This window comes from Sciurus vulgaris (assembly GCF_902686455.1).
Source record: "Sciurus vulgaris genome assembly, chromosome: 15".
In the NCBI taxonomy this organism is placed as follows: domain Eukaryota; kingdom Metazoa; phylum Chordata; class Mammalia; order Rodentia; family Sciuridae; genus Sciurus; species Sciurus vulgaris.
In genome coordinates, this window is record NC_136476.1 from 15,146,662 (window position 1) to 15,162,390 (window position 15,729).

A 15,729-nucleotide genomic window follows, 5' to 3' on the forward strand; every position below is an offset into this window, starting at 1 on the left:
GAAATCAAACTCTAATAGCCTGGTTATTTATTTATTATTTACTTATTTTTTTTTCTAACATTTATTTCAGATGCCTTAATCCTATAATTATTGAATTTTCAAATCTTTTTGCAAGTCATTCCTGCTCCTAGAGAAAGCAAAGGCCTCTCACTCTAAGTGGGATTATCTTCCCTTTTAGCAGCTGCTGCTGATAGCATCTAGTGCCTTCATATACATCTAGATATAGACCAGAGGAAATTTAGTGGGGAACAAAAAGCTAAGCGGACTTTTAAAAATGAAACAAATGAATTACAGCCCTGACAGATTTACCTACAAGTCTGTAAGCTAAGGTAGCATCACAGTGCCAGACATTACATTCAGGCCTCCTGATCACAGACTGAGTCACCAGTTGCCAGACTTGTCAAGGTTTATTTCAGGGTATAGGTGCTTCCCCACTGTCCCACCCAGGCCATATGAATGCAGTGCTAAAGCACCCTGAATGTGACATTCTGTATGTGAAATATCTTTGCACCATTTTCTACAGCAGCTTACCTAATAAGTTACTATATCTAAAAATAGACTTACTTCCTTGAGTTCTGTATTTTATCCACATAACTTACTGTTGAAATAGCATCAGAGGTCAACCTCCTTTTCTAACATCCCTGGAAGCCAAAGTAGAAACCTAAACTAGAAATGCCTCTTCTTATGACCACTTAAACAAGTCTCAGGAGGTATCATAAAATTCAGGTTCACTCCACTCATTATTCATACAGTTCAACTTCCAGTCAATAAATATTTACCAAGTCTAACTATCCTTTTGGCAAACAGGAATATGTCATTTAAAAGGTTAACTCTATACCTGCTTTCCCAGATTTTCCAGTGCAATTAGCAGTCCAGTAATTCATCCTGACATTTCTGGAGGAATCTTGATTACAGAGTTTTTATGACTAAGATATACTGTTGCAGAATTATCTCACTTTTCTTTCCTTAAAAATGGCAACACACTTCTCCTTATACAACTTATAAAGTAAGCACATTTCCTTTCATACCATTTAAAACAAAATCAAAATTTGAGCGCTATCAAACATCAAAGAATTAAAAATGAGATCTGGTACATGCACAAAGGCTTCCTAAAGAAACAAAACGGCTCTCAGGACAGAGCAAGTAGCCAAAGCAATGGTCCTGGGCACCCTTGAAGGAAAACGAGAGGAATCAAAACAGAGGTTGCAATCAGGAAAAGTAGCAGGGAGAATGGAAGCCAAAAAGGAAGCAATGCCAGTGCTTACCATGTATTCCATGGAAAAAGATTCAAGTTCTGGAGAGCAGAAGCATTCCAAAGTGGATTTTGTTTTGTTTGGAGTTTCCAAACTTTTTCTCCTGACAAAACCCAAATATTCTATCAAATCTGGCTGAAATATTCAAGCCTATTTACCTATGTTGTCTCCAGTGGGCTGGGGTGCTCTCCAAGCAACATTTGCACCATGAACATGAGTCCCCTGCACGCAGATTTTCTCTAGAGCAATAGCATGCTGGCCCGCGGATACAAACTATCAGCGTATTAGCAATTAGAAAACTGAACACAGCAAGCTCACCTCAACTTTAAACTTTTTTCAGGTTCACAATCTAACAGAATATGATTTAATTTCATGAATGTGTAAAATAATTTATATAAAGAATCTCAAAAAGTCGAAAAGCATAATCTGGTTAAGTGTTTCAGTATTTGGAAAAAATGATCAATATTCATTTAAGGAATGTAAATAACATCTCTACAACAAAGCACTTGGAGAAGAGTGATATATAAATGAAGAATACTTAATGCCACAGGAAGTAGGAAGAGGAAGAAGTCGTGCTGTACTGAGAAAATTCAAGAACACATCAAGAGGAGGTGATAATCAACTGAGCCTTGAAGAACGAGACCTCCAGCTGAGACTGAGGGGGGCTAAGGGATTGTTTCAATAAAATAAAACTTAGAGCATGGAAAATGCATTGGACTTAACAGAGAATGGAGAGTAGATCAAGCAAATTAGATAATAAAACTTAAAATAAGACCAAGTTCAAATGGCAGACATGATGACACACCAGTAATGTTTAGATTCCCCAAACTAGTGTGTTATCATGTCTGTCATTTGAACTTAGTCTTACTTTAAGACTAAGATGGATGTTTGGAAATAAGAAACCATCTCACCTTAATGATGAGGGAAGAGACATAATGGAATAATACTCTAGGAACGAGCCAAGACCTAAAAAAAATTATAAGGCATGGCTGAAAACTCCAAAGCACATCTTTGAGTAAATTATTGTAATATGTTGATGTTTTTCCATCCAGACACTTGAATGAATTAAGCTTAAGTGAAAAGTAGAGGACAGAGAGTTCCAGAGCACTGGATCCTGGGTCACAATGTTGTTATTACAATACAGGGAAGACACAGGAGGACACACATCTTGGCTATTGATAATTTTGACTAGGACTTTCAAACGTCTCCAACAAGGTCCAAAAGATGTTTTTGCAAAAAGAAACTTGTTCATTCATATTTCCATCAAAATATTTAAAAAGTAGAAATTTATTTTTCTGAGAATTCTGATAATATTACCAATATGTGTCTGTATGTAGAATAAGAGAAACTCAGAAACTCTCTGGAAAACTGTTTTGAGCAGAAGTAGAAAAACAAGAAAGATTTTTTTCTTTGAGTCAAAAATGAAGATTATTTTTTCAAAAGTTGACAGAATTGGAGGAGGAGATGGTATTGTGCTGGTCATTGCATCTTAAAAAGCATATGTTTAAAACTGGAGAATAGACCTAAATATAATTCAGTAAGTACAAGGAAAAGGAAAGATATCTGAAGTAGAAAATTGAATTCCACAAAATCACCATATGTGAAGCCTTGGACTTGTGACAAGTTAACTTGCACATGATATTGACCATGAAATGAAACAAAGAGAAAAGAAAACAAAAAGCACTATTGTTGAGAAGACGATTTAGTAGTTTATTACCCAGAAAGTGTCATGGGTTTGCATAATGAGGGTACATTTTCAGTCCAGATTTTAAGCAGAAGAGAACAGTAATATCAAGGGGGTAAGAAGGCCTCTCAATCTATGGCATGTGGACCACCCTCCCTCTCAAGAGAAAAGGACAGACATGAGAAATAAGAAAGATAATTACTTTTCAGGAGTAGAAAATACTGATAGCACCATGCAGTTATTCTCAGGGTCAGAAAGCAATGACTACAAACTCTCACCAGAAATCAAGGTCCAGGAATCACAAATAGAAATTCTTACTTAAATCAGATCTCAAGCAGAATAGACTGCAGATAACAATGGATCAACCACTCATAAGAAATATTTTAACTATCTTGCTTTTTAGCTATTTTCCTGAAGGAAAAAAAAAATGGGTATTTTATCAAAACCTACTATGTACCCTACTAACTATAAGTATAGTTCACTTTATTAAGTGGAGGTCATATGTTTAAAAGGTGAATGAATACTAACTTTAATCACTTTTCCAACCCTAAATAAAACTCATGTGGTTTCTGTCGCTTTCTGGTTACTTTGCGTTATCAGAACCACTTTATTTTGATGATTCAGATTAATTTGCAGGTAGTAGGATATCAGTCCAGTCTACATTAAAACTGCAATCTCAGAGCCTGCCCTGCCTCCTCAATGCCAAGAACTGAGGCTTGGAGACCTAAGTGGTCAAAGTGATGTAAACCCCTCCCTGACCATTTCTTCTGACTGATTCCTCTTTCCCCACTCACCATGTAGCTTCTGGTTCCTAAATGACCTGGGCTAGCAGAATGAGATTATTAGAAACAGAAGGTCAAAAAGTTAAGCATCCTTGCTCACCCTAGGTGGATTCTGTAGCTTTCTGATTATTTTCAGTTATCACAACCACTTTATTTTGTTGATTCAGATTGAGCATGTTGTGACTGTTGCCTGGGAAAACTTGTGAGTTCTTCAAAACTATTCTGTTTTGCCCTGAGGGAACCTTCATACTCTGGTCACTTGACTTAGTTAACATATCCTCCTGAGGGTCCTTTCACACTCCCTAGGTGCTACCTCAAAGTTCACCCCTCAGGCTGCCTCTGTAGCTACACAGATCTCATCCCAGCAAGCAACTTTCTTCAGAGAGCAATCATCAAAGTTACTCAATCCCCACTTCTTCTCACTGCATGTACTTGGCTCCAAAGGAATATGTGAATACTTGCCTTAAAAATGATAGAAATCTAAGCTGTTTTCAATAACCTGTTTCATGAAAATGTATTCCTATTTGTAGGTACCACATATTAAAACCAGATTTAGCAGAAATTTGTCTAGGAAAGAAAATGAAAAGTTAATTAGAAAAAAAGGAAGGAGGAAGGGTTAAGGACAGAAACTAGGAGTTATGAAATTCCTCCTATCAGATCTTACACAGTAAAATAGGTATTACCTCCATTCTATGGGCAAGATAGACTAAAAGCAGTGAAATAATTAGTGATAGTGAACAATTGTCATTTTATTTGTCCAGTTTCCTGTGTTTCTGGGAACTTTCCTAACACCACCCCATTTTCTATGAGTGGAACCCTGACATATATGTATTTATTCACCTAGCTGAGAAGTTGAAAACTTAAGGCACTAGTCTGCCTTACTAATCACAGCTCCTATAAAAGAGAGAAAACTATATGGGGCCAGAAAGACTGAAGCAGATTAGGAGAAGGTAGCAGCAAAGAAAATTCCCTGGGTTTGCTACAGTATTTTCTGCTTCTACCTGATCCTGAGGCTAACCTTCATTCTTGCCTTTGGGTTTCATGAGTCACTTTCTGCTATTTTTAGTTTAAGCTAGTTTAGCTGGAATATATTGTTTTCAAATAAATTGCCCTTAATTAATACACTGACTCAAGATATAAAGCTTATAAAAAGTGAAAAAAGGATTCAAACCTAGTTCTATGTGATTTCAAAATTTGTTCCTCTACCTACATTTCAAGAAAACCAAGTACAGGTCTGGTATGCATGTCCAGAACTGGAACAGCCAGGATTGGGAAGTCATTATCAATCGGAACTGATGTGATTCCTAAATGTTGCAGCTACATAGCAAAGGGATGATCTAGATAACCCCAAAGAATGGTCACTACGGTCAGAGAAGATTAAAAGATTTCTTGTTTCTTGGAAACAAGAAAAAGTGCATAGTACATATTGCCTCTACAATTCAATTCATACTTCATATCCTGCATGTAAACACTATAATCTTGTATTTTTTTTTAACTTTTTCTATGTATTTGTCTGATCTATCAAAGATGTTAAGAATTTCTTGAACTTAAAAAGTCTAGGTATGTTTTGTTACTTTTAACAATCAATAGATACATTTGATATTGTTTTAAGTGAGTTAAATGAAAGGTATACAGTTTGTTCAAACACAAAGAGATAAGAGGATGCTTATAGATATGACTCTCTTGCACACCATACCACAACCAGAAGGGGAGGAAGAATTCTCACATACTAAAATGAAATATTTAGGTTAATATTAAGGATAAATTTCCAAATTGAAACAACTGTTGAACTGCAGAATGTGTTAACAGGAGAAAAAAAAAACAAGAGATTAACTTCTTCAAAGGGATATATTTTACTGCCTATGTCAATTTGGGTTTAGATCACGTTAATGTCCCAATAAAGAGGTATACACTTCAGGACCCTCCTTCAAGTCTAAGCAGGAGACAAGAGGGATCTAGGTACATGTGCTTGTCTTCCTTCATCTTTTCATGACCTTTCTGTAGGCCAGTTTTTTCTTGGGTCCCATATAGAGCATTTCAGCAAACTGAGCAATGTACACACAACTGGACTGCTCCCTCCTGCCACAGAAAGTGGCAGCCATCATGGTAAGAAACCACTTGTCATTGCTTCACCTCTAGCCAACATGGTGACCCATCACTGCACATTATACAGGGCCTAGCTTGTCATAAGCACTCACTAATGGAACCTATTTTTATAATACAAGGACATTATGTAGACCTAAAGAGACAAAGCTATTATTCTTTTTCTGTCTTATGAAACCTCATCAATGTCTATAAAACTACATTCATTGAAATTAAACCCCTATCTCTCATCCTGCACAAAACTCAACTCAAGGTGGATCAAGAACCTAGGTGTTAGATCAGAGACCCTACACCTATTAGAAGAAAAAGGTCCAAAGGTACATCATGTCAGCTTAGGAACCAATTTTCTCAACAAGACTCCTAAAGCACAAGAGGTAAAATCAAGAATCAATAAATGGGATGTTATCAAACTAAAACTGTCTTCACAGCAGAGGAAACAATCAAGAATGTGAAAAGAGAGCCTACAGAATGGGAGAAAATCTTTACCACCTGCACCTCAGACAGAACATTAATCTTCAAGATATATAAAGAACTCAAAAAACTATTACACCATAAAAACAAATAACACAATCAATAAATGGGCAAAGGAACTGAACAGACACTTCACAGAAGAAGAAATATGATCAGTCTAGAAATATATGAAAAAATGTTCAACATCTCTAGCAAAGAAATGCAAATTAAAACTACACTGAGATTCTATCTCACACCAGTCAGAATGGCAATGACCAGGAAGACAAGCAACAATAAGTGTTGGTGAGGATGTGAGGAAAAGGTACACTTATACATTGCTGGTGGGACTGAAAATTTGTGTAACCACTACGTAAAGCAGTATGGAGTTTCCTCAGAAAACTTGGAATGGAAACACCATTTGATCCAGTTATCCCACTCCTGGGTACTTATCCAAAGGACTTAAAATCAGCATACTACAATGATGCAGCCACATCAGTGTTTACAGCAGCTTAATTCACAGTATCTAAGCTGTGGAACCAATCTAGGTGCCCTTCAACAGATGATTGGATAAAGAAAATGTGGTACAATGGCATATTGCTCAGTCATAAAAAAGAATGACTTTATGACTTTTGCCAGTAAATGGATGGAACTAGAGACTATCAAGTCAAGTGAAATAAGCCAATCCCAGAAACCAAAGGCCAAATGTTCTCTCTGATATGCAGATACTAACATATAATAAGGGAAAGGGGAAGGAACAGAAGTTCAGTGGATTAGACAAAGGGGAATGAAGAGAAGGTAGGGGGAATGGGAATAGGAAAGACAGTAGAATTAATTGAACAGTAGAATGAATAACTTTCATATGTTCCTATATGAATACACACCATCAGTATAACTTCACATCATGTACAACTACAAGAATGGAATCCTAACTAGGACAAGTAATACTCCATGTATGTCAAAATATGTCAAAATATACTCTACTGTCATGCATATCTAAAAAGAACAAATTTAAAAACTACATTCATTTATGGATTGATTTTTATCCATAATTGACAAATAATAATTATAAATATAATATACTAAGGGGCACAATGTGTGTGCTTTGATTTATATTTTACATTATGTCTATTTTATTAAATCAAACATAGAAAACATCTGGGATATACCTAAATACCATCCTTTTGGTGGTAAGATTCTACGTGTTTTGGAGCATGATTTAATATATTTTTCTAAAATGTATGTATTTTTGCAACTATAAATGTTACTTTCATAATCAAAATAACGCTATTCAATGTTGATACCTGTAATTGAAAAAGCAATATGTTTAATGATAAATAGGCAGTATTAATAATCATTAAGAATAATCAATTGTATCAGGCAGTGGCACATGCCTCTAATCCCAGCAGTTCAGCAGGCTGAGGCAGAAAGATCACAAGTTCAAAGTCAGTCTCAGCAACTTAACAAGACCCTAAGAAACTTAGGCCCTGACTCAAAATAACACATAAAAGAACATTAGGATGAGGCTCAGGGGTTGAGTGTCCCTGGGTTCAATTGCTGGTACCAAAAAGTAAATAAATAAAATAATAATAGTCAATTCTAACCTTTCTTGTTTAATGAGATGGTTGGTCTTTAAGACAGCCCTTCTCAGCTTCATTTTATGTTTTATTAATAATTGTAGGAAATCTTGAGGAGAAAAAAAAGAAATGAGGATATAAAAAGCCCCTGCCAACACCAAGACCCAGCCTGAGAAGGTTGTTATTAATGGAAAACCAACTCCAACCTGCTGAAATCTAATATGCAACTCTGGACTATTTCAGTAGTTTCTTGGGGTAAGTGTACAGACCCTCACAAGAAGTGTGTATTTTTTTATTTTTGTTTTCTGAAAGCAACCACCTGCTTCAATAAGAATGCTTCTAAGATTCCCCAGATGTTGGAAATTAATAAAATAGATGAGCGTATTGAATAGGATACTGCTCAGATTCCCAAGATACTGCCCTGAGGCTAGATGGCTTTAATAGATTATCTGTAAATGAGGTCTCTGTCTCCACTTTCCTGTCTAGGATTAAACAAGTCAGCTGAAAGAATGACGGATGGCAAGACTACCTGGATGACATGAGCTATACTGAAAAGCAAATATGTATGCCCAGGTTTTTCCTGTTGGAAAGTTCTACCAGTTTATCTGGTAGACTGGGGACTGAAATGTTGCTGAGAACACATCCGAATGTAAACCACATAAACATCACAGAATGACTGCTGACCACGCCACACATAATGCACACGGTACTGAAAAGGTACTCCATGCTCAGTCACAGCAACCAAAACTATATGGCATGACAGTTCTCATCTCTGCCCACTAATAACCCCAGCAGTGTGATTTCATGTGTCTTCTCTTCACTTTCCCTGTCTTCATCTGTTTCCTCCCCTCCTCAACTTTACTTAACTCAGAACCTTTTTAAAGGCATAAACTGAAACAGAACAAGTCCCCTTCAAGAAGTTGTCCCACACACCACTCTGACAATAGGTCATAGCTCGGGACAGAAGCTGCAGCTTCAGTTGCGGGGCTGAAATCTGAGCATATTTTGCTTTCTCTACTGTATTCTAGCATGAAAGAAAGGTAAGTTCTAACTGTTGTCTGCTGGTAAAATACATTCATAAAGAAAAGAAATTGAAGAAAATTAAACCTTCCTAATTTCTCAAGAAACAAAGGAATCTATCTACAAATATATATATAAATATATATAAAATATTTATATACATATAAATATACATAAAATATATACATATAAATATATCTAACTATATATATAAATATATATAACACTATATACATATATATAAAGTCCTACAAAAATCAGGAAACAACTTCACAAACAAACTTACACCTCTAAGGAAGGAACAGTATTCCATAAACAGGTCTCTATTTTGAAATACCTTTTTTGGGTGGCATCCTGGAGGCGTTCTGTCAGGATGTCTGGGTGGGTGGCCTGCCGGGTGGCTCAACTAGGTAAAAACAGGTTGAAGGAACAAAGGTTTCAGGTTTGATCCACACACTTCTGCCTGCCACTGAAAGTCTCCCCTGGTGCCATTTCACAGCCTGAAACATAAGAAGGTACTAATTTCCTCACCATTAAATTTTCATGAATGTTTAGTTTACCATTTAAGGATGGAGTACTCAGGTCAAAAGGGTCGCATTTGGGGCTGATGGTTGAAACAAAACTAAACAGATCACGAAAGTCTTGTTAGCCCAAATCTGGCTTCATCCCCCTCTGCATGTTCTTGCCTGCCTCCATTTTAAAGCCCTCCATTCTTGGGTTTTATCCTAATTACATACACTGAGGGCAGTATAAATTGACCATAAGGTGAGAAATACCAACCACTAAGTACACTTGGTAAATTAAATGAGTAAGTAAGAGCACTCCTACATCAGTTCAGTTTGAGCAGCAAAATATAGAAGCATTCCACTTAGCAATCATTCTCCAATGTGGGGAAACATGAAGACATAGAACCCCTTTTCTCAACTTCTATGAACATAAAAACCTGCTCTAAGAGGAAAGGTTTATTTTTCTGGGTAAATACAACTTTTTTCTCTCTTTCCAAACTGTTCATAGGAAGAAGAGTCATCTTGCTTTTAGAATGATAAACAAAAATTTTGTTTTTCCATCATTGCAAAGAAAGAAAAGAACAAAAATCCGCTGAAATGTGATGTTGTAAACAAGGCTGCCTTTTTGAGAGAGGACACTGGATTCTCTGGTTACTTCATGAGAGCAGGCATGGCTGTACTGACCTTGGCAAGAGGAAGCAGCATTTTGAAATGGATCCTTGTGGCATATTTACACCAGCAGCTTTTGGCTTCACGAATTGACTTGTGCACATATATGATCCTTCTTGAACATACAGACCTGTATGTAGATTTTTAATGAAAGAAGTAAGCAAACTCCAAATTATAACTTAAAATAAGCCTCTCTAAGACCGATGTTCACCGAGGTTTTCCCTTTTCTAGTCACTTTAACTTAACTGGAATAGTAAGGTAGAAGACTGCGGATATAAGAACTTGTATTTAAAAATACCCAGAGTAGTTTTTAGAATTTGGGAATTAGTAACAAATGAAATTTTAATTTTTTTGCAAATTATGGAATCTATAGAGTGAGAATAATGTACAATTTGACATATTAACTTAAGCATAAATATGAAATAACTCTAAATACTATTCTGACAAAAACCATAATAAATATATGAAAACATTTTTTAAAAAGATGTTCTGTAAGACTTGTATCCACAAAAGTAAAAAAAAAAAAATACTAAAAATTAAAGACAAAGTATTAATAGAAAAAATTCTCAAGATAAAATTGACTACCTTAAAATAAGAAAATTCAATTCATTAGAAGGTGTTCCAGCTGGGCGCTAAATAAAATACAATCTAAATAAAATACAAAATAGGACTGGGGATGTGGCTCAGGGGTTGAGTGCCCCTGGGTTCAATCACCAGTACCAAAAAAAAAAAAAAAAAAAAAAGATGATCCAAAGAAAAGTGGGAGGAGCTACTTTCAACGGAGAATCTTATAGGATTAGAATCCAGCGGGCCAGCGGGCGGGGGTCCAACATCTACAGACCGCCAGTAGTTAGGGGCTGGACTGGAGATGGAGCCAGGGGGAGCCACACAATTTCATGCCAGTTTTCCTCATTTTACAAGGGCATGGACCAACTGTACCTCGCTCAAGAGTTAAACTCTTCCTGAGTCCTTACTGCATTTCAGTGACTCATGGGTATTTCATTTGAGACTCGATATATCTCCTTCTTTATCCTAAATCCTATCTAAATCTCATCTAAGGAATTAGAAACCAAGATGGCTACAGGCATGGATATCAATTTCCACCTATTTAAACTGGCAAAATTAGTAAGTGTGACAACTCCAAATATTGGAGAATGAGGATAAATAGGCTCTCTTATATACGACTGATGGGAGTATAAATTAGTTCAATTACTTTAGAAAACCCAGCAATACCTTGTAAAGTTAAACTTCTACCAAACCATGACTCAGTATATTTGCTAAGACTGCATACAAGAAACTCCTGCACATGTTCCAGAGCAGGCAATACTATTCAATAAGCAGCAGTGTGTTCCTAACAAGAAAACAATAACAAAAACACTGCAGTATGGTCACCAACACATACATTATAGAATAGTCACAAATATATAAATTATGAAATATAATAACTTTGAAATAATCACCAACCATAACATTATATAACAGTGAAAGTGAATAAATTGATATGCAGCCACATTTTCTTAGTATTTTTAAAATTATGTTGGTCCTTCATGGCCTGCAAATATCTTTACATAAAGCCTGTTTATAAGCACATGAAATCTTAAACGACATGGTGTTAAACGTTGTGATGAGATGATTTTAAAAATTCATGTATATAAAGGCAAATTACTTTAATAGAATTGGCAATTTTTAAAAAGTAGAAAATAAATCGGAGGACTTATACTACCAGGCCTCAAGACTCTTTTTTTTTTCCTAGAAAGCTATTAGTCATCAGGTCAGTGAAATTGGAGTATTGAGATGAAAGTAGATTCCCTGCTTCTGTGGCATATGGGGGTTGTGCAGTCTGAAGGCATCACCCCATTTCCTGCTGGGTTCTTTTCTCACAAATTTGAAGAGTAAATCCACAGACAATAAAGGGAAGAGTGAATGGAATAGAATTTATTTAAGTGAGAAGAAGAGAACTCCCCAATGTGAAGGGGGCCTGATAGCAGGAAACCCCATTTTGGTGTGCTAAGTTAGGGGCTTATATTGCTTGGGGCTGTGAACATTGATCAAAAAGTACCAAGGCTATTGGTTGTGTCCTCTAGCCTGAGCTTTAAGTCTTCCTGTAATTCGCATTCAAGTTCACTCTCACCTTGTATTTTTTTCCCACTTCTCTGGGACAAAGGAGTTGGCTAGAGTGTTTCCATAGGTGATCCTCAAGGCCTTTTACATTTGAAAAAGGCCTCCAAGGTGCCTATTGATCTTTCTATCCTAGCCTCCTGGTACGGTCTCTGCCTTTGAATAAGACCTTACTTAGGGCCCACTGCCTGACCCTTTCTAATTGAATTCTTTAACCATCCATTCTTACGGGTTTTATGACCAGGAGGAATCATCCTTATTTCCCCGATTCCGGGATCTGGTCTGTGAAAAGTGTTAGAAATACCGGGGTGTCGAGAAGAATCAGAAGTACATACTTGCAGAAGCAGCTGCTCAAGGCAAAATTTACCTCTGCTGGAGGGCGAGGGTGTGCTACTGAACAGAGCTGGGCAAGCAGGCGCCCTTGGGTGGGCAGTCTGCTGTTTTTATCTGTAACGCAGCACCGCCCCTTACTCCGATAGGAGGACCTCAGGGTTACACTTTATGAGATTGGATAATTCTAAAATTGGGGCCGGCAAAGGGAAGGGCTCTAGTTAAAATGACTATGATTGGATACATGTGGGTCATCTTCTAGAGACTGGATTCAGGAATTTAGATAGATAGGCTACAGGTTGCCCTTCTTACATCTCAATCTTATATTTAAGGTTAAATACTATATTTTGAAAATAGATCACTGGACTTTCTATTTCTTACAAAAGGGTTCCCCTTCAAGATAACTTGGGTTTCTCTTATTGAGGTTATTTCCGGTCTGCATTTTTCCAACAGAAAACAGGTAGTTTGCTGAGGACTGTGAAATATCCTGTCCACCGAAGCTAGGCAGGGCTGCAGGTACATTACTTCTTGGAAAAGAAAGCATGTGAGGGTCATCACAGTGGGTCAGTTTTATAGAATTATTCCCTTAACCTCACGTTCTGTTCCCACCACTCACATCTATCAGCAGTATAGTACTTACTGGAGTTAAGACAAACAAAATGGATTACGGGAACAGAAGACATATATATGTATGTCTAAATATATGTATGCTATATATATATATGTACATCTCTATATATGTCTAAATATATATGATAAAATGAACTTCAAAATTGACATCAACACTCCTCAAAAAACCCTGTTAAAAGAATGAAAAGATAATCACAGACTGTGAAAAAAATATTTGCAAATCATATATCTGATAAAGAGCCTGTATTTAGAATATATGCAACTCTTAAGAGATAATAAGGAGAAAATAACTCATTAAAAAATATGCAAGTGATTTAAGCAAATCCTTGACTCATGAAGAAAATTATAGCAAATAAACACAAGTTAAGATACCTAACAACATTTGTGATTAGAGAAAAGAAAGTTAGTGAGATACTGCAAAACACGTATTAAAAATGGCCAAATTTTAAAATACTGGCTATACCAAGTATTGGAGAGGATAAGGAAGAACTAGAACTCTCATACATAGCTGGTAGACATGCAAAATGGTATACGTTTTGTGTAAGGTATAAAGCCGCCCGCCTCTCCGAGTACGGGAATTTCCCGCCTCCCAACCACTTGTCAATCTGCAGTCCGACTGCCTCTTCCCTTACAGGAATTTCTGGCCTCCCCATCACCTGTCAGTCTGCCCGCCTCTTATGTTACAGGAATTTCCGGCTTATGCTGCCGCCATCTTCCTGCCTCCCGTCCTAACATGCTATTGGTTCATCAGTCAGCCTGCAAGAATTCTCCTCCGCGATTGGTTCCTTTCAGCTGGGAGATACCAATATCTGGGAGAAGACATAGGCCATTTCTCTCTCTTTGGCCCCTTCTTTTCTCCCTGAGCGGACCCGCATAAATAAAGTCTCTCCTGTGAGATCTCGTGTCTGCAGAGCATTTTTCTGGGAGCTATTGGCGAGCCACAACTGCCCCTAACATCTGGTGATGCATTTTGCATTTTTTATTTTTCCTAACATTTTGGAAACCAGTTTTATAATTTCTTACACAGTTAAATATATACCTACCATATGAGCCATTTCACTCTAAGATGTTCAGTTTACTGTACATCAATTTTATCTCAATAAAATTATTGAAAGTCAAAATAATGAACTGAGCCAAAATTAATCCATTTTAGTATACTTGATAACTAAAAGGGAAGAAAGTAAGAAGGAAAGAGAAAAGGAAGAATGGCAGGAGGGAAGGAAGGAAGGAGAAAAGAGACAAAGGAAAAACTGTCTTTGGAAATTAGAAACAAACCTAGTATACACATTAATGTGAATGAATTTCCAATTTTTTATATGTTAATTGAAAGAAACCTGCCTCAGCAGACTACGTGCAATGTGATTCCATTTATATGACATGGCATGTTGGTAACTGCCAAAAGCTGGAGGAATTAACCACAAAGAAATACCAGGAAATTGGGGGGAAACATTGGAACTAAACTACATCTTGCCTGTGGTAGTTGTTTCACAAATGTGTTTTCAAAACCCATAGAAATTACTCTTCAGGAGTATATTTATTGTATGTGAATATTACCAAAATAAATTTGATCAGAAACAAAAATTTAGAAGTCTGACTCTTCTTGGGTCAACCTTGGACTGCATCTATTTTTCTCAACCCATATTGAATCTTTCTATATCTTTAATTAATTGACAATAGAGAAAGAAAATTCTATACAATTTTTTTATTTCTAATTTTCTTTAAAAAAGATTTGACAGGGGCTGGGGTTGTATCTCAGTGGTAGAGTGCTCGCCTAGCACAGGTGAGGCCCTGGGTTCGATCCTCAGCACCACATAAAAATAAAATAGAGGTATTGTGTCCACCTACAACTATATATATATGTGTGTGTGTGTGTGTGTGTGTGCATATACACACACACACACACATATATGTATATATGTGTATAAATTTGACTGCATACTGTTCATATTTGTATGTGGCAGAAATCCCCTGTAGCTAACTAGGCAGCTGTTTTCCTCTGCAGGCATGTAATCAGTCACTGTCTAATGGTTTTATTGTCTATGGTATAAACCTGACCAGTTTCTTGAGATGTCCAAGTTAAGTCCCTGCCTTAAACCTATGTCAACACCTTTACTAGCATCATCTATTCCCCAGTCATGAATAAATTCATGTATGAGAATGCAACGCACAAAATGATGGTCCATAATTGTTTGAAAAGAAAATGAAAGAGACCATTAGATGAAAGAGCCAAGCAGAGCCAAATGCATAAGCGTAAGCTCTACGAAATCATGCAGAGTCCTAGTGAGGGAATGACTCCATGCTTGAGTGAATGCCCCACTGTTGTCATATTAAAACGCTCGATGATCTTTTAACAAAGCACCCTACATTTTCAATTTGCAGTGAGTTGCATAAGATATGGAGTCGGTAGTAAATCTGGGAGCTCTGAAGTCATCACTAAGCTCTCTCTAACGTAGGATAGTGAAGAGGACTGTTTTTTTACATGATACATCTATTTGACATTATCATACTTAGGTGACAGAATAAAGCACAATTTCAAGTTATACTACTTAATTAGGAACTGGAGTATACTGACAAGTCACAGCAGCACAGAAAGAACAAATAGAAAAGTGG